Here is a 27389-nt window from a genome sequence, read left to right as displayed (position 1 = left end):
GCTTCTTGACAGTTGACTTTACATGTACATTGCCTTTCCAGGACTGCTAGGCTAGACCCAGCCAAGTGCTCTAGGTTCTCTTCAAAGCCCTGGTCACTTGTTTACACAAGGGATTAAACTATGCTAAAATTATCATCATTAGGGTTTTTTTTTTTTTTTTATTTTAAGGTGAGAAATTCACATTTGTAGAATGCCACATCACCTTCCTCAGTTTTCACATAAAGTTCATGATATTATATACTAGTATTAATATTTGAAGGAGGTATGCATAATTTATGAGCAATTAGCCTATAAGTGATTCCTATTATAATGATGAAAAAAATCACTGTATTTTTGTAAAAAGTTAAAACTTTTCTTGTTCTCCTTCCATTAAGACAATTAAATATGAGTTGCCACAGGAACCTAAAGCTCTCCATCATTAACATGAACAGTATTTGGCTATTTTCTGTACTTTTAGAAACTACTCTGAGGAAATAAATGAGAAAAAAATATTTCACCCACTGAACTTTCTGTGTTTCACATTTATTCTGCTGGAAAGCTGACAAGAAACAATTGTTTCTTCTGAGCGCTCTTTAAGGAGGTTCTCGAATAGTGAAGGGCACAAAGCTGCTCTTTGATGCGTAGCCTGCCACCTCAGCTTCCAACCTGTTACTGAAGGATCCCATTTTGGGGTGGCTTCACCTTCAAAGGTGGAGTCCTACCCTTTGGTGCTGGGAAAGTGAGCCTTTCATTGCACGTTGCTTCATACTCTGCCACCACTACACTCCAACTGTTTTGGACAGCATTGTCACTGTCTATGCCAAAGCATGTAATCTTTTCGCTTGCAGTCAGAGGCCTGGACTGGTCTTTATATTAATGAGCCTTTCAAATCCAGTGCTCCAAATCTGCTGGCAGCAGCATCAGTCTCTAAACCATTTCCTTTCCTATGGGTGTTCAGGACACATTCCACATTTTTTTTTGTCCCTTCCCTTTAAGTCAATATTTTAAAAATAAATGCTTAGGGAAATTGGACCTTCGGGATTAGGCACAGAGCAAAGGTCACCGGCTGTGAACTCTGCAAGTGAAAGCAGGAGCTGACATTGCCATGGCTACCTGTTGGCCTTTTCTGCTGATACTTGGACAGTTTTCAGTCAGCCAATGTCTGTCTGACTATAACCAGGGCTGAGCTAACAGACATATAAATGTTACTGCGGGCCACAGAGGTAATACTTTAATGCCCTTAAGAATATGGATACAGACTAAGATTCTTTATATATTTTTCTCTCCTTTTCATTCATATTTGGTGACACTGACCTTCGGTCTGCTGGGAAGCACTAAATGCACATAGCCTGGCTAGCAGCAATGCTGTAGGTTTGAATGCTGTTGTCTCAGAAGGTCCATGATCTATATCAGCTGAGAGGAGACAGAGTTACTGGGGTGCCTTGAGAATCGTGATTTACACTTGAAAAGTGAACTGTAGGTTGAATAACAGCAATACATTGCAGCAGCCTGTTAGGCTGTGAATAGAAGCCCACCGCAAAATGGGCTGTAAAGTTAGGTTGTCAGACTCCATGTCTTGACCAATTTTTAGCTTGTACAATTAGGATGATTCGTCCATTATGAAAGTCACTAGAAACTCTCTTTTGCTGGAGAGATTGTTCTTGGCTAACAGCTCCTGGCAAGATCCACAGTTGGAGTGACAGAAGTACTCCAGAAATTAACGGCGTGTGTTCACTTGTGCAATAAGTCTGTGTAATAATAACCTGTGCTTAGCAAGTCAAGCCACCCTGCTTAATATGACAAAAGATCTTTGCTTTAAAAAATCAGCAAGAAAGGAAAACAAAAGTAGAAGCTGGTCAAATAAATATCACAGGTTCCTGTGTTATTCCTAGATTTAGACAGTTGTACAGCATAATACAGTGTACATCTTGTTATGTGTAGTAAAATCCATGATTTTTAACTCTATACACATCACTTCTGCTGCTGTAGTTAAGGCTTTTTGTGACACCCTGGTTGATATCACAGTGATCTACCCCTGTCTGAATGAAAGAGGGTAATTTAGGAAAAAAAAAAAAAAGTATATGAAACTGATTCTTAACTTATTCAAAGGTATTCACTGATGTTTAAAAGTTTCTAATTTTTGAGCTTCAAATGAAGAATTTCATTTCGATTTTATTATGTGCTAATCAAAGTGAAAGTAACACGGAGGTTTTTCATCTCTTTACTCTCTAACTTACCCCTTTGCCTTTTCATGAAAAAGCAAGAGAGCAAAGCAGGAAAGTGATACAAGGAACACCAAAAATTCCCTCCCTGGCCCAACAGAAATGTTCAAATTGAACAAATTTTTGTCTCATTCAAATGAAAAACTGTGTCCAATGTTAGTTTTTTTTTTTAATTCATTTTTTAAAGTATAAAATTGTTTAGAACAATAATTTTATCCAATGATCATACACCATCATATATCTTCCATCTGATATAGAAGGTATCACAAACATTTTTTTAATTATTATTATTATTTTTTTTTTGTGGCTGAGGCAAAATTGAGTAGTTTGCAACATACCGTTCTTGAAGGCTAACCTCCCACTGCCTTCTACAAGCTTTCTACTGACATGTGGGATATTAGCATATAAGAAATACCATTTACTCTACATTCTGTGAATTGTTTCTCTTTAGCATTGGGAAAGGTAAGCTTTTCTTTAGTAGTTTAAACTGTAATATTATGACATCACCAAAAAACATTAGTTGGGATTGAATTCTACAGGGCCATATTCAGATTTTTTTATCTTCTTGAAAAGTGTTTTGTGTTCAAGACCAGCCTTAAGAGAGTGGGAGCATCAATATGGTCAAAGAAGAGAAAGACAGAGGTGTACACTATTACTTTGTCTGACAAGAGATTTGCTATAGCAGGTAACTTGAAATAGGGAAAAGGTTTGATGATACAAGTGTGTAAAGCAGATTATTGTATCTGATCAACTGTGAGAAAACAGAATTTATAACGAGAGAGAACCAAACCTCAACTCTCATTCTGACTACTTTCAACAGCTGAGGTAGGTTTTTTTTTTTGTTTTTTAATCTTTTTCTTGTAGAAATAAAGTATTTTCAAAACTGTTTTTTTTTTTCTTTTTTTTTTTCCCCTATGGAGACTCTTCGGTGCAGTGCGGCAGAGAATAGAAATTCTCACTTACCTATTTTTTAACAAATTGTAGCTGTAAGGCCGTGACAACTACTGAACTGAAAAGCACTAATGACTAGTTGAAAGAACTGAGTTCAGTCAGCCAGTAGCACTGTGGAAATGTCCTTTGACAAGGTCCTTAATGTTATCACAGGATTTCCTTTTTTTGAGTTAACACAGTATTTTTTTTCACTTTTTCCATAGCTATCTATCCTGGGATGTTCCTAAGAGATGTGTGTCTAGTACCTCAATCAATCAGACAACTAGCAGCTTTACCACTTGCTTTGCAATCAAATGGAGCAGTAGTCTATTTTAAGGAGAAAAAAAAAAAAAAGATTAAAACTCTGCCTGGACTCTATAATGCTAGTGTCAAATCTCCCACTCATATTGTTGGAGTCAGAGTGTCATATAGGTGTCCTGAATATTTCTTATTTATGTCCTGCATAAAATAATCCACCAGCTGTTTGTTGGTGGCTTTAAAATGAATTCAAGTAACTCATTCTGCTAAACGGGTTGGCCCTTCCTTCTTCCTGTGCTGGGCTTGCCCTACTCGCTACAGACATACAATAAGAAGACTTCTCTACAACAGATGTTTATAATACATGCAGTAAATAATGGATTTCAATTGTTTATTCAACGTAAAAATACTTTGCAGACCTACCCGCTTTGCATGGCTGGCGTCAGCCTCCCCACACACAGAGTCTCCTAGCTTCCAGGAAGAAGCCCAGGGCATCCTCTCTTGTAAAATGTTTCTGCCAGAAGCACTTTAAAAATGCCTAGCAAAGGGAAACGTGCAAAATGAAGCATTTCAAAGGAGGAGGGAAATAGAAAAGAGGGGAAAAATAAAGCCCTGTAGTAAAAGACTTCAATTTGTCAATTGATGCCAGCTGATAAGGCATTTAGGGTCCAGTAAATGGCCACACCCACATAGAATTTATCTTGAGAATTAGTAAACATTTATATGAAAGTTAAAGCTGTACCTTTTAACATTCTGCTCTAGGGATTCAGCTCTGTTCACTTTGTACCAAAGTATCAAAGAGATAGTCCATGCCATAAAAAGCTTACCATCTGAAAGATGTAAAGAGACAAAGGGTGGGTTCATTCCTTTGAATTTCTTTCTTTTTTAATTCTGGGAGAGAAACCACTGCACAGGAGACAGAGGCTCATGACTGTTTCTTGGGTTTTGGTGTGTTTAAAGTGTCTTCCCTTTATCATTGTGCCCAAATATTTGTGGTATTTTTGACTTAATTAAATTGACAGCTTGAGATATGCTGGTCAGCAGTGAAAAAATAAGTTACCACTCCCACACCTGTTTTATGATAACATTTGTATCTGGAAGCTATTTTTCCACTTCTAAGTTAGAACTACAAGGACGTGGCCATGATGATACCAAGCACTGTTACCTTCTAATTTTGAAGGTCCTGGCTATGGGAGTGGAATTCCCAGCCTTTCCTGAGACACTTATTTTCCCAGTGCAGCAAACAGGGAGTTTAGAGATGGAAAGACTGGACATGCAACACCATAGCCTGAATGAGGAGATGTCATTGCTCGTACTTTAACAAAATACTAGTGGTTAAAGCAGTCATCCAGGGGACAGAGTCAAGTCCCCTCTTGAGGCAGAAGGGAGCAGGGTGTCAAATTCCACATCCTCAGAGGATGGTCTATGGCAAGAAAAGTGGTAAGGTGAAGGGTCTCTTGTCCAAGACTAGGCACTAGGAAAGAGCAAGCTCACAAGGAGCGAGCAATCTGAAGGAGCATAACTACCTCACTAATGAGGCAGATGCAAAGATGCTCATTTTATTCACAAGGCTTCAATGTCTTCTTGGAGTTGGATTTAGCCTGTATTTATTCATATCCTATCACGAATGCAAAACTTGGGATGCTCCCTTTCATACTTGGATAAGTTTTTCTCTGAGCTCTGGCATAACCCTAAACTAGTCTCAGCTTTTCCTTCTTTTGCATACTGTTGACATCAGTGTATTGATCTCATATTCTTCCAATAATATCCTACTTCTTAACACCATAAAGTAGTATTACCTCCATGGCAAAAAAAAAAAAAAAAAAAGACCAAGCATCTTTGTTCTATCTTTTAAACAATTTGGCAAGCAAGAAGCCACAAACAGTAAGAGATCCATCATGAGAGACCATATATGAAACCTTTCATAAATCTGGCACCCCACTGCTGAGGAAACAGAAGCCCACATATTTGAATCATTTCCTAATCTCCTTTTAAGACTAATTTGTGTGAAAGTCTGGGTACTTTCATGAGCTTTAATATTCACACAGCAAAGCATGCAGTGCTAATGCCCTACAGTCACTTTGCAAAATCCTCTTCTTTAACCATGTCTCAGAAATTTCTTCCCCAGAGTTCAAGAGGATGGATGAACCTTGCAGGATTTCCAGAAAGACAGCCAGTCTAGGTACCATCAGAAAGTGACTCACATGACATTTGAATTTTCTTTTCTTGCCACTAAGACACAGTCTCCTTTTACCCATAAAAAGCTTGCCTGAGCCATTTCTCTGTAGCCAACTGCAGCATCTCAAGGAAAGCAAAGCAGTCTCTGGGCCCATGCTATTCAATGCTGTAGTGTTAGAAGATAGCATTTTAAGCCCAGAACAGAAACTATTTAGAAATCAGTGCAGGTTAGTGCTGAATGCTGGCCTAATATGCTCTTTTTCCTGAACCAAGGGTCTGAAATCAGACATATTCTGCACTAATTAGAGTGCCTGAATGGTCCCAACATGTATCTTGCCACACGAGCTCCCAAAGGTTTCCTTAAAATACTAACTTCACCAACAGCATGAAAAGGAGAAGCAGCAAAACCGCTCGTAGGTGAGCCCAGGGGAGCAGTATGAGTTGCTCGGCTGTGGAGCAGTGCTTGTACAACCCTGTGAAACAGCTGGAACAACAGGCCATTAGGGAGCTCTTCCTTAGTGGATATGACAGCATGTTGCAATAGGGAGCTGCAAAGGTCTAGGGGTCTTGCAGAAGAATAGCGAACAGTGTCCCTCACCCAGATACAGTCCTGGAAAGCCAGGGGCACAAGAACAAGTAGCTGAAGGGAAGCTAAAGCTGTTGCACTGAAGAGTTGGGTTGGATACCCAATTTAGCTGAATCAGGCCATCATGTGATTATTAGAAGCAGCCACAGTCTGGGGACAGAAGACAGAAAATTGTCTTTTGTTAGAAAGGTACCACTGGAAAAAAAAATAAAAAATTCAACTACATTTTGAAAATCAGGTTAAAATAGGCTGTCTTTATTTTCACAGTTATATTTGATGTGCTCACAGTATTTTGAATACCTCATTTGAGTATGTTTTCATGTTCCATTATGAAGTCAATATATCTGAATGAATCACTAAATTGAATTTAACGTTAATATTTCATAAACTTTACCTGACACTGTACAGCAACATTCCAGCATTACTGACAGGAATTATTGTTACCTTGGCAAACATATTAGCATTTCAGGAAAACAACAACAACAACAACAACAACAACAACAAACTTTCTCCTCAAAGAAATGCTAAGAATTTCAGTGACATGGAAAGTTTCAGTGTGGTGAGGTTTCATCCCAGTTCAGAATGAAAGCAAATGTCAGATCAGTGTGGATTCTCATGGAACAGGAGTGTCATTCCGGACTGGCTCTCTTGATTGTAACCTGGGGTGGCCCTTATGCTGAGAAAGCATTGGAAAGTCAGTGAGTGCGTCTATGGTAGAGCACAACCAGTGATGCCTTTCTTTTTGAAAGCAGCAATACGGCCAGCTAACCAGCTGACAAGCAGAAGAAGTAAACAGCTGCTTCCTGAAAAGGGGGGATAGAGGATCAGAGAAAAGGGACGTGAGATCGACATGTTGAAGTATCCTGAGTCAGCAGGTGAGGTGACAAAGTTTGCTTCTGTCCCCAGAGCCACATGAGACTCCAGAAGTGCTGACCTGGCCTCACCACTGGCTGAGAACCCACGCAGCTGGGGGACAGAGGTTGTATGCACTTCATAGCCACAGCGAACCCACGGTGTCCCTGCTGACGCGGGGCCCTTTTAGATAAGAATCGTAGGAAATGGGCAGCCGGGAAACAGCAAGTACAGCTTACAACAGCGTCAGCCCCGGCTGAACTGCTGCTTACGCCGCCAGCAGACCCCACTGGCGTCTCGCAGGTGCCTCTGCGGGCGTGAGGGTGGCCGGCGATCACAGCCCCGTTAGCCAACCCCTGGGGTGCTGCTGCTGGCAGCAGACCGTGCAGTGCTACACCGTGCTGGGGGGGCCCCGCAGGGAGCTGGGTGCTCTCTGCACTCCTGCGAAAGCTCACAGATGTGAGCAAAGACTTCCTTCCAGCTCAGGTATTCCCAGAAATGGTCTGTATGCCAGCTCACACGCACTTCGACTCCTTAATCCTGAAACTAACACTTCTTGTTTAATATTTTCTATCAAAAAAAGAGTGGCTCACCTATGCAGATGCTAGTGTTGCTTTCCACTCTTTTCTAAAACATTTCAAGCTTTTGATTTTGAAGGAAGAGGAAAAGAGTTTTTTGGCTCAGAGAAACTGCGTTGTTTGCTCTACAGGCAAATTAAAATAGCTCCTGAGTAGAAGCACAGGACACAGTTGCCCCATGTCTGTCAAAATATCCTATTCATTTCTCCTTCCCCTCCAGCTTGTGTCTGTGGTGCAGGTTTAATCAAGTTATCTTAATTCTGTCACTCACAAGCTACAATTACACTGTGCCTCACCAAGTCTCCTATCTGAAACTGGACTATAGAGCATGAAGAAAACCCAAATTTTTTCTTCTTTTCTTTTCTTTTCTTTTCTTTTCTTTTCTTTTCTTTTCTTTTCTTTTCTTTTCTTTTCTTTTCTTTTCTTTTCTTTTCTTTTCTTTTCTTTTCTTTTCTTTTCTTTTCTTTTCTTTTCTTTTCTTTTCTTTTCTTTTCTTTTTTCTTTTCTTTTCTTTTCTTTTCTTTTCTTTTCTTTTCTTTTCTTTTCTTTTCTTTTCTTTTCTTTTCTTTTCTTTTCTTTTCTTTTCCTTTCCTTTCCTTTCCTTTCCTTTCCTTTTTCCTTTCCTTTCCTTTCCTTTCCTTTCCTTTCCTTTCCTTTCCTTTCCTTTCCTTTCCTTTCCTTTCCTTTCCTTTCCTTTCCTTTCCTTTCCTTTCCTTTCCTTTCCTTTCCTTTCCTTTCCTTTCCTTTCCTTTCCTTTCCTTTCCTTTTTCCTTTCCTTTCCTTTCCTTTCCTTTCCTTTCCTTTCCTTTCCTTTCCTTTCCTTTCCTTTCCTTTCCTTTCCTTTCCTTTCCTTTCCTTTCCTTTCCTTTCCTTTCCTTTCCTTTCCTTTCCTTTCCTTTCCTTTCCTTTCCTTTCCTTTCCTTTCCTTTCCTTTCCTTTCCTTTCCTTTCCTTTCCTTTCCTTTCCTTTCCTTTCCTTTCCTTTCCTTTCCTTTCCTTTCCTTTCCTTTCCTTTCCTTTCCTTTCCTTTCCTTTCAGACCATTTTCTTTTAAATTCAGAATTTTCCTAGGAAATCTCAGACAACAGAATGGAAATCTGACAATGCTGAATCACACACAAAATCACAGAATAGGTGACATTGGCAGGAACCTCTGGAGGCCATCTGGTCCAACCTCCAGCTCAAGCAGGGACACCCAGAGCCAGTTGCCCAGGACCACGCCCAGGCGGCTTTTGGAGATCTCCAAGGAGGGAGGTTCCAAAACCTCTCTGGGTAACTTATGCCAGTGCTCAGTCACTCATACAGAGGGGTGCTGTTCCCCTTTCTTCTCAATGAAGCTGTTATTGAGTCACTGAGGAGGCTTTATTTTATTTTATTTTAATTAATTTTCACGGAATATGTTCAAGGGAAGAACACTTTCCAGCCTCACAGCCACAGCATTTCTCATCTTCTGGGCCTGATGTGGAGTAGAGATCTTACAGTCCATAAATAAAACTATAAAAAGCCAACTTGCTTTGAGATAACACTTTACTGAGTCTGTGTGACAAGAGTTAGAGGAAATACCACACTGCAGAGTGTGTCCATGGGGCTCAGGAGAATGTGATAAGACTGCTGCCACCTGGGATTCTCACAACATCTTGAAATTAATAGAAAGCTCCAATGTTTGTCTGGGTGAAAGGGACGTGAAGCAAACCAACAGCTGTGGTAAGAGGAAGGAGACTGTTGAAAAAGGGCTTCAGATAATGGTCTATGGCTCGATTTTGTTCTCTGGGTTGCAGTAGTGGCACATGCAGACACCTTACTGCTGGCCTGTGCTGCTCTGAACGGTGCCACATTGAGGTGATACTCAGAATATGTCAAAGACGGCCTTGCTCTGTGGTTCCCTAAGGAGTTTTCCAAAGAAACCACAAGATGAATATGTCCATCAAAGTCTATGGAAACCCTACCAGGGAACTGAGAGGCACAGAGGTGTCAGTAATATCAGGTACCTGCCACTACAGATGTCCTCCTGGACTCCCTGCTATATGCTTTTACCATTATATGACTTCCTCCTCTCACTCCTGTAGCCCTAACTCATTTTTCTGTATGATACTTAAGTAAGTCCCATAGATGCAGAAACACCCGATGTTGTGCTGCAAACAGCTCGGAAGCAGATACAGAAGGTGACATTGAAGTAAGAAGCAAACCTCTCCCAGAACAGGCAAAGCTGCCTCGGCATATCAGTGCCAAGATGCTCTCTTACCCCCGCCCGATTCCTGCGTAGTGCCCAAGTGCGATTGACACCTGCTCATGCGACACCATTTCCTCAACATGCAGCTCACCCAGTGTGTACCGGCTGGCTTTGGTGCGCAGCAAGGTGCCGCAGGCCTGTTTTTCCAGGGCTGCCAAGAGCAGAAAGGCCCTGGCTCAGTGCTCTCGCCGGCTGCGCTCCCCGGCTACACGGGCCGGCCGGCTGGTCTCAGAAAAACCACCAATCCCCAAGCACCGTCATGCTTCAAACCTGGATGAGGACGTGGGCCAGGGTACGGGGAAATATCACTGGACCCCGGCCAGTGTCTGAGGATTTTCACTTGACTTGCAGGAATGCAAAATAACACTCGCAAAGACTAGCCATGGTGCCAGGTCAGTCCTCTTCTATCTCCTTTGTATTTATAACTGTAATATGAACTGTCATGGGGCTCACTTATATATGACTTTTAAAAGGCAGCTTACAGCTCAGCTCTGCCATAGAAGTCCATGTTTTTATAAGACCTTATTCTAAAGATCTTTCTCCTCTCCCTGAATATGAGGCAAAGCGCTATAAGACAGGTAATTTCTATGCGGAGCAGTGTGCTTTGAGCCAGTGCTGTAAAGCAATTGGGTCTGTTTTATCTGTTGTTACCTTAATAGGAATCATTTCATTTATCATTTTTTGAGGACAGGAAGGGAGAGGAAGGAAGGGAGAAAATAAGTTGCCTCTGTAATTCACCTGCCCTGACAAAGCTGGTAGTGCCTAGCTATTCCTCAGAAAATGAAAAAAATATATATATCCAAAGGAATGATGTAAAGACTTTATCATTTTTCTGGCTGGTGTGTCCAATTGCAGCTTTCAGTAAATAAAAATGGAAAAACAAGCTCAGCTGCAGGCTGAACAGTAAGCACAGAGACAGCCTGGTTTATGCAGACTGTTTGAAGTATGCATTTGAAGAAGACCTGGGAAGAGGCTGAAGCTAAAAACCTCTCTGCAAAGGATGAGTACCCAGCCCTGCCCTCACCCTAGAGCAGCAGCACAGTTGGGAGGGACCAAGGGCCAGATATTCCACTTCCATTGCTATAATCATCCTGGCTACAGAGGTATATAAATACAGGATCGCGTGCAAAGGAAGCAGCTCTGCAGACAGAGATTAAGTGATAAGTATAAGGGAAAAAAATATCAGCAAGCTATGAGGCAGCCTGTAGAAGACAGACTCCATCAGTCCTCCAGCCACATACCTACCAGTGCTCAAGTTCCTTGTTCGTGGAGTGCTGGCACAACATTCGCTGACTCTGCATGTCCCGTCCAATACATGTTTTCAGCACTGAATACTGGCAGCCTGCAGTCCTTGGGGTTTCTAAATAACTACTTATAGCTCCACTTATTCTTTAATGAACATTCATCTTCCATGCCTGGGCATTTCTTTTGTTACTCAACCACAACTTCTTTCAGGTGTTTTTTTTCCCTGCTCTATCTGTGCTGTTCTGGAAAGGTGTCATGGTTAACAAACAACAGTGTGTCTACTGTGACTCAGTTATATTATTAGGTTATGGTGGGCAGTGATGATTTTCATGTAGAAAGAGAGAACATATAACTCACGTTATAAAAATATATCCAATTATAAATCCATTGACAGCAATAGAATCAAAAGTCAGCCTATATATTGAACACATTTTGGGTTAAATTTATAGCTAGCATTATGTGGGTAAGAATAATAGTTACCAGATTTTTTCTTTGCTTACTGCATCCTTGGCAAAGAAGCTAGCCACGGCATCTACTCATAAGTATTGGAAAGGTTGGCTCCCACCAGCTTTGGTTTTCCCTAAGAGGATAAAGGGGGATATGGAGTCATGGCCTGCAGATCCTGCTGATCCAGCCAACAGAAGTGAAGGACAGCAAGGAGAGACTGTTAGCTGAATTTGGCTTAGATGCATGAAATGTGAGCCAGACATTTAAGGTATGGGAGATGCAGGCACATCCAAGCTCATACCCTTTGCAACAGGTCCAGAACCAGAAGTGCCAGGTCTTTCACTATGTAGAAAACAAGCTTCAGCCAAGTGCTGGCACATGGCATACTACAGCTAATGCATCCTGTTAGACTAGGCTGCATAACGTGGAATTTACTGGCTTCGGTCTCTTCAGTATACTGAATTTCAGGGGATGAACAAGCCCTGAGCAGACTGATGTACCAACAAGTACTGTCTCAAGACTACATTTGAGCTTATGATATTTTCTAGACAGGACCATCGGTTAATATCTCAATCCATTTTCAAATGGAAAATTGTATTTTATTACTATTATTATTATTTTTTACAAAACAGCATTATTTATTACAAAATGTCTATATATGCTTTTAAAATTAGCAACACAGTCAAAAACATACAAATACATCTGGATCTTATCATCTCTGTATATACATGTTTGCAGGTTTTGTGGATTAAAGCTACATGTCTGCTACTCTACGCTTACACCACTATGGCTTGGAACAGAACTTGTCTCTAAACTGGACTGGAGCTCTTTAGGGTATGTCTGTATTGTAATTATTTCTGCTGGCTTTAGAGTTAGCCTTACAATTTATTGTTCTTAAAGGCTTCCTCAGAAGCCTTTCAGAATCTGATGATTACTGAGAAATCTCAGCTCTCATTTAAGGGAAAGCCAGGAGGTTTTAGATACCACTGTCCAAAATATGTGAATCCTCAATTATTATTATTATTACTTTTTAAACTTGCAAACAACAACAACAACAACAACAAGACAACAACAAAAAACAACAACAAAACCCACAACCTCTCAACATGGCTATTCTTTAAAATCATGTGATTTTAAATCGCGTAACTCGGTGGGTGCAGTGGGTGAGGTTTCAGTTCTTGTTTTGGCACTGGTGTGCTATGTGTTCCTCTTTGCCCAGCATTAATCATGTATTCAGATATAATAATAAGCCACGAAAGCACCGCAGCAGCATTTACAAACACAACATAGCAACCCCTCTCCTTAATGGTGGTGTTGTATCCCAGCACACCTAAAAGGCAGGTGTTATTAACAGGAAGATTATATAATGATATATCACATCTTGCAAAGGAGCAAAATGGTGAAAGGTCAGCCCCATGATATATGTAGAGGGTAGGCTTGTAACAAATGGCTTCCTAAAGCAGATGAATGAGCGTCTGGTCTAAGAGCAGGTTTTGTCTCAGAAAAACTGTCATTCTCCTTCTTAGTCTTAGACATGACATGCCAGGTTAAACAAGCAGTAGTGAAAGACTCATTTGTCCACTGCTCCTCAAAGTGGACAAAGTGAACTCTACTGAAATTTGTGACATACTGATTAACAGCTGCAGTGAGGTCTTGTCATGCTATCATACCTCTTTTTGTGGATTCATGTAGCGCAGCAATTTTGAGTGTGCTTGAGCTGACAGTGCTCTTGATGACTAAATTACTTTTTTGAAAGAAAAAAGTGTACAGTGTCTTCAGATGTCTTCCTAGAATTTTGTTTTTTTTTCTTCACAATGTCATTTTTGGCCAAGGATTGGGATTCTAGGTTCTGCTTATTAGTGGTGTTGATTTGCATTTAGGTTTTGTGGCTTCACATTTGCCTATAATGAGCCAAAACCAAAACCTTTGGCAAAGTGTGGATCTAAATCTGCACATTCCAGTTTTTGCTCCACTCTAGTTTGGTTCTTCTAACCTCTGAAGTGTTTGTTTTAAAATGCAGAAGCCATATATAAACTTACTGTTTCCAGATACCCCTTAAAGAATTCCAAATGGCACAAGTTTATACAATAGCAAATGCCCCATAAATGCAATTAGAAGGCAGGAATCTCTCCTGCATTACTCCAGTGTAATGATAGCGTAAGTCTGCTTGTTCCAATAGGTCCTATATGGTGGAATACTGAAGCAGTATAGCGGTGAATAAGAGCCAGTGGTTTTATTCGTTTACAAATATGAAATCGTTGGAGTTATTGTGCAAGTTCCTACTGTGTTTATGAGGGAAAATATTTTCCATGCAACATTCAATATGACATCTCTGTACCAAACAAAAGGCTGTTTCTTCCAATAGACCCAACCTCTGAAATACCAAATATCTAGATAAATAGCATGGGCTGAATACAATTAATGACATTTCCTTCTTAAAACTATTTTTTCTTAGTCACTTACATCTTATTTACACACATAAAATAAATTAAAATATTTTACCAGAGAACACTGGTGATGGAGAGTACTGCAGTTTTACATGGGTCATTCAAATAAGGTAGCTAGAAACAAGAAAACCCAAGAAACTGCTAATGTCACAGAATATACCCTCTATCAACTTTCTCAGATGTGTCTGCTGAAAGAGTTGTAGCGTGTTCCCTTTCCTTGCCTGTCTGCCATTTGCACCAGTTGTCACCATTCCTTTCTTCTCCCATTCTCATTTCTCCAATTTCTCTTCCTTCTTTCACCTTTGGGTTCATATTTTTGTGGCTCTAATTCTGTTTTGCACTTTCCATTGCAATATATCCCTCTCTCTTGTAAAGCCAAATGCAGATCCCATGCCCCTGTCCGCCTGCTCTCTCATGGCAAGACCTCTCCTCTCCTTATCATCAGCCCTGGCTTCTCCCTAGCCTTCCACGCCTCACCTCTTATATACGATCCCCTTAATACCTTCGTCACCTCTTGTCTATTGCACTCTTGCTTTGTTTCTTGAGAATCAGCTTCATTTCTTCCATGATCTCCATGGAACCTTTGAACTCGTCATGATATGCTCTCTTCACCCGCTGGATATGCTAAACACCTAGATCCACCTGACAGTCTTTCTGCTTCTTGTTTCTTCTCTCACACTCCCCAGTCTGTAATAAACAGCTTCTCCCCTTATAGTCTACCATCTCCAATTTTCCCCCCTCCCTCTCCTATGTGACTCCTTATCTTCCCTTCTTGATATTCTTGTTACCCATTGCCTACCCAGGTCCTTCCTCTTTGATTTGCTTTTGCTTGGAAACAAGAACTTTTATTATCTTCTTCATGTTAATCTTTGCCTTAGGTAGTCAGTACTAGGATGTTCTCTATGAACAATCACAGGAATTGTTCTTAAGATTCCCATTTTTTTTTTTTTAATAAAAGTGGCAATGTCTAAGCTGTTGGTGTGCTGAAACAATTGTCCCCGACATACTGGTCAGTACTTCAGACAGTATATCCACCTTTATTTTGTTCTGCATTATTATAATGACTGACACTGAGGAGGCTTGATCTTTTTCCTGAGTTTCCAAACTTCATGCTAATGAAAATTATGAAGAATATAATTTCAAAACATGGTAGCAAGACATATGGCAAAAAAAAGAAAATGAAGGGAAAAAAAAAAAGAAAAAAAAAAAAGAAAGAAGAACAAGCTTTACATTACAAATATTCAGAAACATAATTCCTTCCATCTGGAAAAACATAGCTGAGAGGAAGAAGGTATAGTTTTCTGGATGTATGAAGAATGACTTTTGAAGTATGGTATTGTATTATTCTTCAGCACGATAGCAGTTATTTAGCTGTTCATGCAGTATTCATGCAGCCTCCCCACACCAAAAAAAAAAAAAAAGAGAGAGAGAGAGAGAGAGAGAGAGATGAGTTTTAACAGGCTCTTTTTTCTACTCTCTAGGTGGTAGCCAGCATTCCAGAATTTCTGCAGCACAGCCAGAGTCTGCTCTTTTTCTGCTATAAGGACTTCCAGAGGCAGAGAGTGCACAGTAGATTAGCCAGATGGTTTTAAGTGAAACAGGTAGGATACTGGGAGGTATTTAATTGTCATAGCATGCAGCTCTCTCTGGCTTAATTTAACAGGAGGACAAGCAACCTGCGGTGTTGATATAACCTTAACAGCATTCTTAGAATGAAAAGGGACTCATCTTTGATGTAATCTTACCTCAGAATCTTCATTTTCTATTACCAAAATAACTCTGATGAACATGTGAATGCAACATCAGCTGCCCCAGATTTAGATAGATAATGGTTCTGTGAGTGTTACAGAGCCTCAGGCAGACTTCCACAACATTTCGCGACCAGCAGGAGAGACAGAGGAATAGAAAGTGAGTTTTTTCTAAGACATTTACATCTTTGCTCTGTGCTTTGGACTGGAAAAGTATCTAATGCTAACAAATATCCTTTATACATAGCTCTGGTAGCCCAAACTGCAACCACTTCCTCTGCTTTACTTCTACTGTTCCTTTTTTTTTTAGCCAAATGCAGATACAGAAGTGGAACTGAAAGGACTTCAGTGTCCCCCACCTGTTTTAGGAGGGGCTGGAGGCATACAAGCTCCTGCGCCCTTTGAGAGTGTAATGTGCTTAGTGGCTGTTCTCCATGGTTTGTCTCAGGCCCACCTCTGGTTCACAAATTCTGCAAACAGGCGTCCTTAGCTTTTATCAGTTTGAAAAGAAAATAACTCTTGCTGTAGAGATTATGTTCAGTAAAAGTATTTCTAAATGAAAATTCCTGGGAGGGACACAAAAGAGTAAGCTTAAGATCTAGCATACAAAAAGTTATGGATTACAACAGAAATAGAGCTGGACTTTTAATGTCCACTTCTGAGACATGGTGGAGGGAAGGGATGTCATCCAGAGGGACCTGGACCTGGACAGGCTGGAGAGGTGGGCCCATGCAAACCTCATGAAGTTCAACAAGGCCAAGTGCAAGGTCCTGTATCTGGGCTGGAGCAATCCCAAGCATGAATACAGGCTGGGGGGAGAATAGATCATAGAGCCTGAGGAAAACGACCTGGGGATGTAGGTTGATGAGAAGCTCAACATGCGCCAGTAAGGTACACTTGCAGCCCAGAAAGCCAACCGCATCCTGGCTGCATCAAAGCAGTGTGGCCAGCAGGCCAAGGGAAGTGATTCTCCCCTCTCCTTCTCTTTCATGAGATATGGCCTGGAGTGCTGTATTCAGCTCTGGTGTCCCCAGCACAAGAAAAACATGGATGTATTAGAATGAGTCCAGAGGAGGGCCATGAGGATGATCAGAGGGCTGGAGCACATCTCCTATGAAGACAAGCTTAGGGAGTTGGGGTGGTTTCAGCCTGCAGAAGAGAAGGCTCCAGGAACACCTTATAGCAGCTGCCTTCCAGTGCCTAACAAGGGTCTGCTGGAAAGCTGGGGAGGGACTCTTATTCAGGGAGTAATGGCTTTAAATTAAAAGCGAGTAGATTTAGTTTAGATATTCAGAAGAACTTCTTTGAGAATGGTGATGCCCTGTCACGGGTTGCCCAGAGAAGCTGTGGATGCCCCACCCTTGGAGGTGTTCGAGGCCAGGCTGGATGGGGCTTGGAATGGGTTTGAATTAGATGGTCTTTAAGGTCCCTCCCAGCCCAAACCGTTCTGTGACTTTATGATTCATCCCTTGCTAGGATGTGATAAGAGGGTCTTTTTCACATCTTGGGTTGTGGTGAGATGCTACTTTATCTTCTGTGACTATACACGGTAAACTATTCCCAATACTGAGACACTGAGACAGAAGAAATATCAATATGAACTGTTATAGTAGGGAAAAAAAAAAAAAAAGTCCCTCTGCTCCATTTTGCAGTTCTGACTGGAAAGTCAGAAAGTACTGCAGTAAGTTACAAAGACTACAGTAAGTTTAGTAATTTTGGTATTGTTGATGGGGAATACTGGTAGGTAGCAATGCATTTTGTGTTTTGAGCCTCAGCAAAAGAACAGCTCCCAGCCAAAAACATTTCAAACTTAAAAAACAACAAAACAACAACAACAACAAAAACTCTGCTGAGACTCTGTCCAAGAAAGCTGGGAACTAAAGCAGATCACACAGATTGATCTTACCCAACCCTCTTTTTATTTATTTATTTTTTCCTTGGAGATGTCCAACTAACTAGCCAAACTACCTAGCAGTTTTGGAGAAGGTGATACCTCAGCATAATGCATAAGGAAATCTGTGTGCTGGCCTCTCCTGTACCTTTTCTGTGAGTCGGTAAAGGACTAAATTTGAATTTGGAATTGTGATTCAATGCTCTCTTGTGATCAGTTTGTGATCAGTTTGTGGTACAAAACACATGCACGCATGCATGCATGCGTGCATACAGAATACATACTAACAGCATCCTCAAGGCTGCGAACTCAAGTGTTCAAAACCAAAAACCAACAGGAAATTCCAGAATTGTTGTTTTCTGCCTTTTCTTATTTCAGCTTTCCTAGGTGTACACCTAATGGCAAAGACTTTTTGATTAAAACTACGGATTACACTGGCCCTGGCCTCACTCAGGGGCTGAAATATATGATGCTTACTTGATGGGCAGCTTCTGAACACTACATTCAATCCATCTAGTGGTTTTTATTCTGCACATGCCAAATTCTCTTCTGATGGCAATATTATTTATCAACTTGTGAACTTTTCTCTGCAAGGCATCACCAGATCTGAGAGCCTCTGCAGGCACTAGTGAGCTTATTCTCATAACAGAAGAATAAGAGCTAGGTAATTCAGAGTGAAAAAACTTGGACTTTCACATTTCAGTGCCCAGTAACAGATATCCAGATAACATATTCAAAGCATGTTGCTTAGGAAATCTTTAGGAAAAGTGATTTACCCAGCATCACCGAGCCTACTTGCCAAAGAACTGGAGTCACCGAAGTCATTTTATGTGATGAAAGTACATATTTACAGTGTTTTCTTCACACAGAGTTTGTTACTCTTTAGATGAGAAGTCTAACTGGAGCTAGTAGTATGTTGAAGGACATTTTTGAATAAAAACGTGGCAAGAAAACAGAAGTTTTTAGAAGACAAAATAACAAGGAACTGACTTTACATGTAGTACCTTTGCTTTTCATAATTATGCATCCCAAGACCCCACCCTTCCCCATATTTATTTCTCCCCTTTACTACATTTCAATGTCTCAGTATTTTCACTTGAAGTTTCAGGTGGTTCTGAAAACTCAGACTGCCTCCCTCTCTCCGTCAGTTTTGCTGATGCTGGGGAACACCGACATGTGATGTCGTGCAACCCCAGCTATGAATAGTTAGCGCTGTTATAGTTCAAGCCTTCAGCCAGGAATGCCACCTGTGAGGGTAGGGTGACTTGGGACAGAAAGTCCTTGGCAGGAGCTAAACCTTAATGAGCTTAAAATGTATTGAGGAGTTTGGCAAATACAAAGCCAGGCCATGGAATAAGTAGTTGCAGAAATTTTCCAATACGAAATGTTTGCAAGACAATTATTTACATTATCTAGATGGTTTTAATTACAGGACAGTTCAGACCAGTTGCTTAAGTTTTCCCAAGGGGTAATTAGTCACCCTTTGAATTTGCATATTTTCCATTGCTGTATTGAGGCAAATCAGCCGTACTTATCAGAAGCTTGACCTAGCAACCTTTGTTCTTAGCAGATTATAGTTTGAGTTTCATCATGGCAGTATCTAATGTATTAGCAAATGTTCTGCTCTGTAGTGCTACAGCAAGTAAATTTGGGGAGATCACAAGGTTCCTCATTTTAAATGTAAGAAATTTTGAGCTCAGACAATAGAAATGGGCCATTTGTTACAACCACTACTCATGACAGCTGCAGTACATTTCAACATCTTACAAATATATTAATAGTCTAGACTCTGTCAGTGTGGTGAAAGTACTTGTTCATTTTATTCATAGTAAAAGTACTATAATCACATATACTTCATATTTCCACATGATATATGGACTGCCACACGACACACAGACTGTGCTTTTAGTTATGCTCAGATTTACTAAAGTGAATAGAAGTAGATTAATTTCCACCACAATGCCTCAAAAGTAAGTGGATTTCACAAATAAATATGTTGTGATATATTTCACATAACTCATTTTCCAGTATTTTATCAGCTGTGTTCTTTTGCTTGGTCATAGGAGGCATGGAAATATGCATGGCTGAGAATATTAGCTATTTTTATTTAAAAATCAATGCCATTGAATAAGTAGAAAAATACCAAATACAGTCAGTATATAAGAAAGTACGTGTTGTCTATTTTTCCAGTTTTCTCAGTAGAAAAGTTTTTTCTTTTTCAAATGTTTGTAAATAGAAACATTTTTAAAGAGTCATTTATTGTTTCACTTTACTTACATTTTTGACTGTTTTTAGTTCTAAATTCAATTACCAGAGTAATGATTGCTTCTACTGAGAAAAGGTGATAATGTACATAAATCACAGTAAATTTAAATTGTGGTAGATATTTAAATAAGTAAATTGCCATCTTTCAAAAAGACCTAGATTTGATATTTAACTAAGTGAAACACTGTACAATGACTACTGACTTCTATCTAGCCTGATTGGAAGGGCTATCCATGAGCCTATGTCTATTTGTATCATGAAGTGAAATACAAACTGGACGACGTATAACAGTAGATTTTTTAAGTTACCTTTGTTAACACTAAAGTTGAAATTTCTGAGTACTCAGAATAAGCAAGCCCTAAATTTTCATATATAAGGAAAAAAACAGTAAATGAATGATAGACACGCTTTCAGATATCCTAGTCTTCTAAAGCAGGTCAGAATCTGCTGTTATACAATATACATAGGAATATATGTATAGATACATATACATACATGAACATAAAGTATCTTCAGTAAAAGTTGCATTGCAAGTTTCAGCAGATTAATTTCCATTGCTTTAGATGTGAAAAGAAGGTAGTAAGTCCTCCTTGTCTTGGCACTTGTGCCTTTGGTTTGCCATGGAATAAAACTAATCATTTTGGTTGATTAGATTTTTCCCTGGCCATTTTTAAGTCCCTGTTATTTAGAAAGTAAGATGTCATCATCATAATAGTCTCTTCAGCCTAGCAAAAGACTGAAACTCTTAAGTGCTCTGGGCACTCTTGATATTTTCAGTAAAAGGTTGTATTTCACTAAGCACCTTGAAATAAAGCAGGCATAAACTTGCTTTATTTTAAAGAGGAGACAATATTTTTGCCACAAGTTGTAAAATGTCTCTGTTAAGTAACAAGAATAGAAGGTATGACATGCAAAGCACTTGAATGTGTACATTTATTATTTAAGGATTGCTATGAGAGTATATTTTCACTGTGTCTTCATGATTCATAAAAGAACACCTACAGTTAACAATTGTTCTCCTGTTTGGTACGTAATAAAATATAATGAAATGGACTTTAACAATTAGAGTGTTGATCTAAATATCTAACCATTGTTGTCAGGCTAATATTGTTCATCTGTAGTGTTGCATTTACATGATTCATATGAAGTTCTACAACTGAATTGCCTCCCTCCCAGCAAAAAACATTCTTTCAAGGGTCATTCATTTCCATTTTAACCCCAGAGATCTGCAAGCTATTTCTTCTTGTGTATTATGGCTTGGACTTAAATTAACCATGGATAATATTTTGGAAAACAAGGAATGACTACACGTATAAATGAATTTACATGTACGTATGTGTACTAATTCAGAACTTACTAAACTTGGTCATTTGGTTTGGTAGTCCAGCATTCTGTGAGTATCCAGATGGTTCTATCCCAAGTGAGAAAAATGGATGAGCCACCATGGCTTTCTTGCTGTTCATTAGGTTTTGCAGCTATCCTGCTTTACATCAACTGCTGTGAACTTTCTAATGGGTTTCAGGGCAAAAGACAAGAGGTGAGACATTCTGCTGTGTGCTTTGTAAGCGCTCTGGGAGGCAATGTGGCAGACAGGCAAGGAGCCAAGGTCTTGGCAGTGCTCAGATGGTCCTAAGTAGCCAAAACTTGTCTCGGCAAGGAATTCCTGCAGGATCACCTGGATCCTGCAGAACTGGTAGGGAGAAGTAGCTCTTGCTCCAGGCTGAAGAGTCCAGGTTGCTGATTTCTTTCCTCTACTGAATGAGTGCAATGAGACATCTCCCCATTGCTCTGCACAGAAGTGCACTGGCATTGCACTTTACCCAAACACTTGTCTTCCACAGAATATTCAATACTGCTTAATACATACATAATCACATTTAACAAACACAGTTGAGCTGCAAATTTTTAGGGAAGGTTAAGTTATGTTGGTTAAGCCAAATCTACCTACTGTTAGGGTAGGGAAGAGTTTTACGGATGAAGTTCTGTTGGTTAATCCATGATAGCAAGCACTGTGAAGTGCAGTAAAAACTCAAAGCTAAAGAGCACGGTATATTTGTAAAAACAGTTCCACTGAACATAATGTAAAGATTTCCTGTTTAACGTTAACTGAATTAAAAGAGGAATATTTTTGCCCTTTATTTTAACCACGAACAAAAATAGAATGATAATAAAGCTGGGCATAACTGAACAGCTGTAAAAGACTATTTCAGTAAAAATGCTAGTGGATCCTCCTTGTCCCCCTTCTCCAGTCCCTTTCACCTGCCTCAGAACTACACCTGGAAAGTGAGAACCAATACATGCTCCTGAAAGAGCTTGTTTTGCTGAAGTTGGCATGAGAGCACTGGGCAAGGCTTCAAACCCAGGCATCAACTGAGGATTACGTAAGGTTGATTCTCTTCATTGTTTCTGCTGATCTTTAAGCTGTTAGTATAGAGTCAATATGACTTGATTCCTTTGAATGGAAAACAACACAATGGTTTCATGATGAATATGTTTATGTTGATTAGGAAAACAGTTTTCTGTCATGAAAGCAAATATGTGTCTTCGCTTCCATACAGGTACAGAATGCAACGTGCTTACTTTTTTTTTTTTTTTTTTCCCCAGGTAAAAAGAATACCCTCAACTGTTGCTTGCTGTGGAGATTTTTTTTTTTTTTTTATATACAGTGGGGGTTCAAGGGCTGTTTGAAGACTGCCATCAAAAGCTGTCTGTTTTCCTCTGGATTTGTATCTTGCAGGTGACTGATATTTTAATAGATTTTTTCATTTCTGTCTTCTCACTGATATCCATTAGGAAATTTTACTTTTCTCCTAATAGCTGAATCAGATTGTCTCGAATTAACAAAATCTGGCCAAGAAAGCACATAAGTAGGTATGGGATTGTCACTACAGGGGAAACATCCATCAGAGTTCCTGTTCTTTCTGGCATGTTTTCTATCACCTATAAATCACAATAATACATAGAGTGATATTTTCATGCTGTGCTGGAGGAAGTAAGAACATAATTTGTTACCTTTTACCAAAAACAGGTGAGGAAAGTGCAACAGTTACGGATGGTGTGGACATTGCGTGGAAAGCTGTACTGTGGCAGGAGCAACACAGCTCATGATGGATGGATGCTTTTACAGCTCTCATCTTCACTGCCTTATTAAATCTGCACTACTACCTTAGGCTGGTTTTCAGTCATGAATATCACAGTGCTTTTTTTTTATGGCCTGTCTTCAGCCGTGATGAGTCTAGGTCTTTTTCTTATCTCCCACTATTTACAAAATTTGCAGGAAGTTACATACCTTTGAGGCCTAACTGCACCACCGCTAAGACAGCTTCAAATCAGGGAGTGATCACAAGAAATGTTGGTGGGGTTTAGGCAAGATGCATACAGTTATACAGTGCAGTCATGTAAGCCTGTGTTTCTCTGGAAAGACAAGCTAAAACCAAAAAATCCCAGGTGTTTCAGGTGGCTGACAACATATTTTGTTCTCGTGTTTGTTTGTTTGTTTGGTTTGGTTTGGCTGGTTGGTTTTCTTTGTTTTAATTAATTATATGACTAACCTCATTTTCTGATGAGTTGAAACAATTCAATCAGTTGAAAATGAAATATTTCATTTTTCTTTTGAGAGATACTGTACCCAGTAAAATCAGATCTGTTTCAAAAATTCTTGGAAAATGTAACCATGAACATGTTTTTATTTATTTATGTATTTATTTTGTAACCCTACCCTTCAACTTCAGATGATTGATTCAAATGCAAACTGCCTGTTTGCTTGAAAATTTTTACTGGTTTAGATCCAACTTAACAAATAGTTTCCATTGTCCTTGAGTGCACTTTTTGGCAAAGTAATTCCATGCAGCTTTGTTAGCCCCATTCTTTCCAATGTCTTTGCTCTCAAAATCAATGTAGGTGAGGCTACAGCATAAGTGGTAGCTACAGGTGAACAAGGAACAAAGGTGCAAAAAGCTGTAGAGGAGGCAGGGGTTCTTGAACTGACTTTCTTTTAAATTCACTAAGACTGAAAAACTTTGAAAGGGTGCTTCTTACATGCTTTAATTAGTGAGGCAGTGACAGGCCTTTCCTCCTAGGTTTTTCCACTGTTATTCTGCCCAGAAGTGACTGGCACTGAGAAACCCCAGTGTGTTTCCTTGCTGACAGAGACTGCAGAGTGCAGCAGGACACAGGGAAAGCTTGGCACTGCAAGTGCTGGGGATGTGCAGGGGAGGAGACGCTGTCTTCCCCCACAGCCTCTCCAGTACTTCCAGGTGCTTACATGGCCTCAGTTGCTTCAGTACGTGATGCTGCTTGTGGGGACAAATGGCCACTTCAGAGCTGAAAGCTTCTTCAAATTCTCTTCTTTCAAATTTTTGATTTGAAAGGAGAGAAATGCTCACCAGTTTCAATGCAACAACATAGGTTTTAGTTCTTTTAGTAACTGTTGGGCAGAAGACCACATTTGCGTAGACAGTTCAACATCTCTAGCAACCTCCTGAACACAAAAGTCAGCTGAAACATTCAAAACATCTACATGTGACCATTGTTTGGCAAACTATCCTTCAATTCAATTATAAATTACAGAGCAGGACAAGGGAAAAAAAAATGGAAAGGGAAAAAAAAAAAAAAGAAGGAAAAAGAAACCACAACCTATTTAGCAAGGAGCCAAGTCTGGTTTTTACCTAACAACCATGACTTGGTTTTGGAAAATACTTGAAAGCAAAGGCTGGACAAATCAAAGACCACAGAACAGCAGGAGTAGTTTTTCTTCTGACTGTTTGAGTTAACTATTCAACATAACTTTCTGAAAAATATTGCTAGAACTGGCCTTTTTCATGAGTGCTGGTCAATGAGTATGTGCAGTTATGCGATGAATTTCTAATCATTCAAAAAAGGAACACTATTGCCTTGCTTCCAGATGAAGTGTGAGAGAGGTTTAGAGAAAGAAACTGCAATATACTCAACTAACAGGATTAGAAATCCACAGGTACAGACTGGTTTGAACAACATATTTTTCACAATATTTGAATTGATAAGCCATGTAAGCTAGAAAAATATCCTAAATCATAACCAAGCACTAGACTGAGAAAAATAATGGGATTTCCAAAGGAATATAGGAGAAGAATATCCAATAAATACTAATTAAGAGTGTTTGGGAACAAAGAGTAAAAGTTGTTGAAAATTTTCTGTTAGAAAACTATTCTGTGACAGTGTGATGATTCAGCAAAATCAAAACATTTCACAGGAATGTAAGTAACTATTTGACACTTTCTCTAAAAATCCATAAATATACATGCAAAGCACCTGATGAACTTATGTAGAAAGAAGTCAAAGTGAAACCTTCTGGCACAGCAATTTTATGATGTGTTTTTGATATCTTGTGGCCACTCTGAAATGTCATTTTGTCCAAGTGGGACCTAAAAGAAAATTTGAAATATTCACATTTTTTTCAAAAAATAAACAGGATCCTTCACAAACCTCTCTAACAACAAGATGGATGAGTAGGCTTGTTAGCAGTCTCTGCTACCCCAAGAATTCATTAGACACTCTGGAGAAAATGTTCCCAGAGATGGAATGGCACTGAAGATAGATTTTCAGAACACACCAGGATTTGTATCTCCTACTCAACTGCAAAAAGAACACCCAAGATTATAGAGCCATGAAACCAACTAAAATCATGTAACTAAATACCATGATTTTTAGGACAAACAGATCACCAGAATGTACAGCCATCAAGTAAGGTAAGCTACGTAATGTTGTTACTGTGGTTCCAGGACAATTTAGCAGTGTTATTGAAAGTAGCCTGTGCTCAGTCTGTGGCGTGACTACCACTAATTTTACACGTCTTCCCTTGTTTGTACTGTTCCAGGTCATAAGAATGGTTGGATCAAATGACAATGAGACAGTTGTGCCCAAATTTCTATGTAGTATATACAGATGAGAAATCTGATCTTGAAGGCGTGGAGAGCTATTTATCACTAATACATGAAAGGCTTTTGGGAAACTGCAAGCAAAATTCAGGTATGTGACACGATATAGAGCTACATAATATACAAATTATTATTTTTTTTTCCCTGTGGTGAACATTCCACCATTTAATTGCACACTAATAATGAAATCTTTAACTGCTGCTGCTGCAACATCATGTCTGCTCTTATTTTTTAGTTGTTCCCTCAGAGGATCAGTTCTGCTCCATTTAGGACCAAAACGTGAGAGCACTCCCTGAACTCTGCATGGTCTTGCGCTGACAGCAGAGGCACTGGGGCAGTCACAAGACTTTGGAACGAGCTTTGCATTAAGGTTCTTTAACCTACAAAACAACCAAAAAGCACTAATGGTAGCACAGAGTTCAGGCAGTCTGGTTTATCAGGCTTCTAAGCAGACTAGCCATGCATCTACAACCTGTCTGTGTGTCTCTCTCCAATAGTGCAGACATAGCTTACTAGGTCACAAAGAATTGAGAAGTACAGGAACAGCAAAAGATCATGAAAATTATAAGTATAAAGTCATGCATGACAGGTGGCAGTTCCTTTCAAACAGTTATCTCAGAGTTACCCACACCCTTTGCAAATAAGCTCTTTTTTTAAGCAAAGCTTCATCCTTTTCCAGTGTATTTGGGGTGGGTATTGTCTTAAATAGGTCAATGCAATGTCAGTGTGTGCAGGAGGAACTTTCCAGGGCCTTATAGGTTGTATTTATATTAGCTAGTAATTTTGTGCAATAAGAAAGGCTCAATAAATCAAAGCGTCCCCTTTTGTTCCTGGTCCACCACACTGCAAAACCAATCCAATTGCAGTAAGGGAGCAACCAGGAGATTTGGGCAGCATTATGTTACTACTCCAAGCCACCATGTTAATGTTAGCGTGACCACATTTACCCTTCCAGAGGACCTCAGAAAATTAGATCTTCAGGGCTTTTGCCCTAAAGGAGATGATATGGAAAAGTCATTCTTGCCACTTGACAAACCTAAGTGTAAACCTTTGCTTTTCCACATACCTCTCCCTTTCAGGTAGTTTCAGTTCTCTGGTAGAGCACAGAGTCTGTCAGACTTGCGGCTACAATATATATATATATATATATATATAAGTAATAATCATACCATATGATCAGCTTTGTGGCAGGTGAGTCAATGTATTTAGAGGCAACTTTCTAATCCCCTGACAAAATTTGACCCTAAGTTTCTGCAACAAATCATTCTCTGCTCTAGAACTCACTCAGAGCAACAACAGCATGACTCCAGGATATCACGCAGCTCTTTGTGTTACAGCAGTTATAATCACACTATTGTTCTTCATGCTTTAATGGAGTTCCTAGAAAAGGAGATTTGAAAAAGAAGGTTAAGACTAGGTTTATAAAACTTATGTACGTACCTAATCTGTCTGGGAAAATTCATAATGCACTTTGCACATTTTTGAAGTTACCTCTGATATTAATGTCACAACAGCATGCAGAGTCTGGAATTATGTGATTAATAGCTTCACCTATTAAAACAGAAACAGAAACAAAAAAGCCAACACTGAAGTTTATATTTAAAAGTGTGCGTATGCTAA

The 27389-nt window shown here is 39.6% G+C and overlaps 1 long non-coding RNA gene across 1 annotated transcript in view; it reads right to left on the bottom strand.

Annotated features, from left to right (window-relative positions):
- Positions 1–23382: 23382 nt before the first annotated feature.
- Positions 23383–27389, bottom strand: part of LOC125184217 (uncharacterized) — a 91405-nt gene continuing 87398 nt past the window's right edge. The window contains exons 2-4 of the long non-coding RNA XR_007167869.2: positions 27261–27320; positions 27054–27149; positions 23383–25256 (exon numbers count right to left, since the gene is read on the bottom strand). This is a non-coding gene — a long non-coding RNA (uncharacterized lncRNA). The remainder of the gene's footprint in view (positions 25257–27053; positions 27150–27260; positions 27321–27389) is intronic.

This window comes from Anser cygnoides, chromosome 3, assembly GCF_040182565.1.
Source record: "Anser cygnoides isolate HZ-2024a breed goose chromosome 3, Taihu_goose_T2T_genome, whole genome shotgun sequence".
Classification (NCBI taxonomy): Eukaryota; Metazoa; Chordata; class Aves; order Anseriformes; family Anatidae; genus Anser; species Anser cygnoides.
The sequence above is the reverse complement of the archived record's forward strand: the minus strand, read 5'-3'. Positions and strand labels throughout refer to the sequence as shown.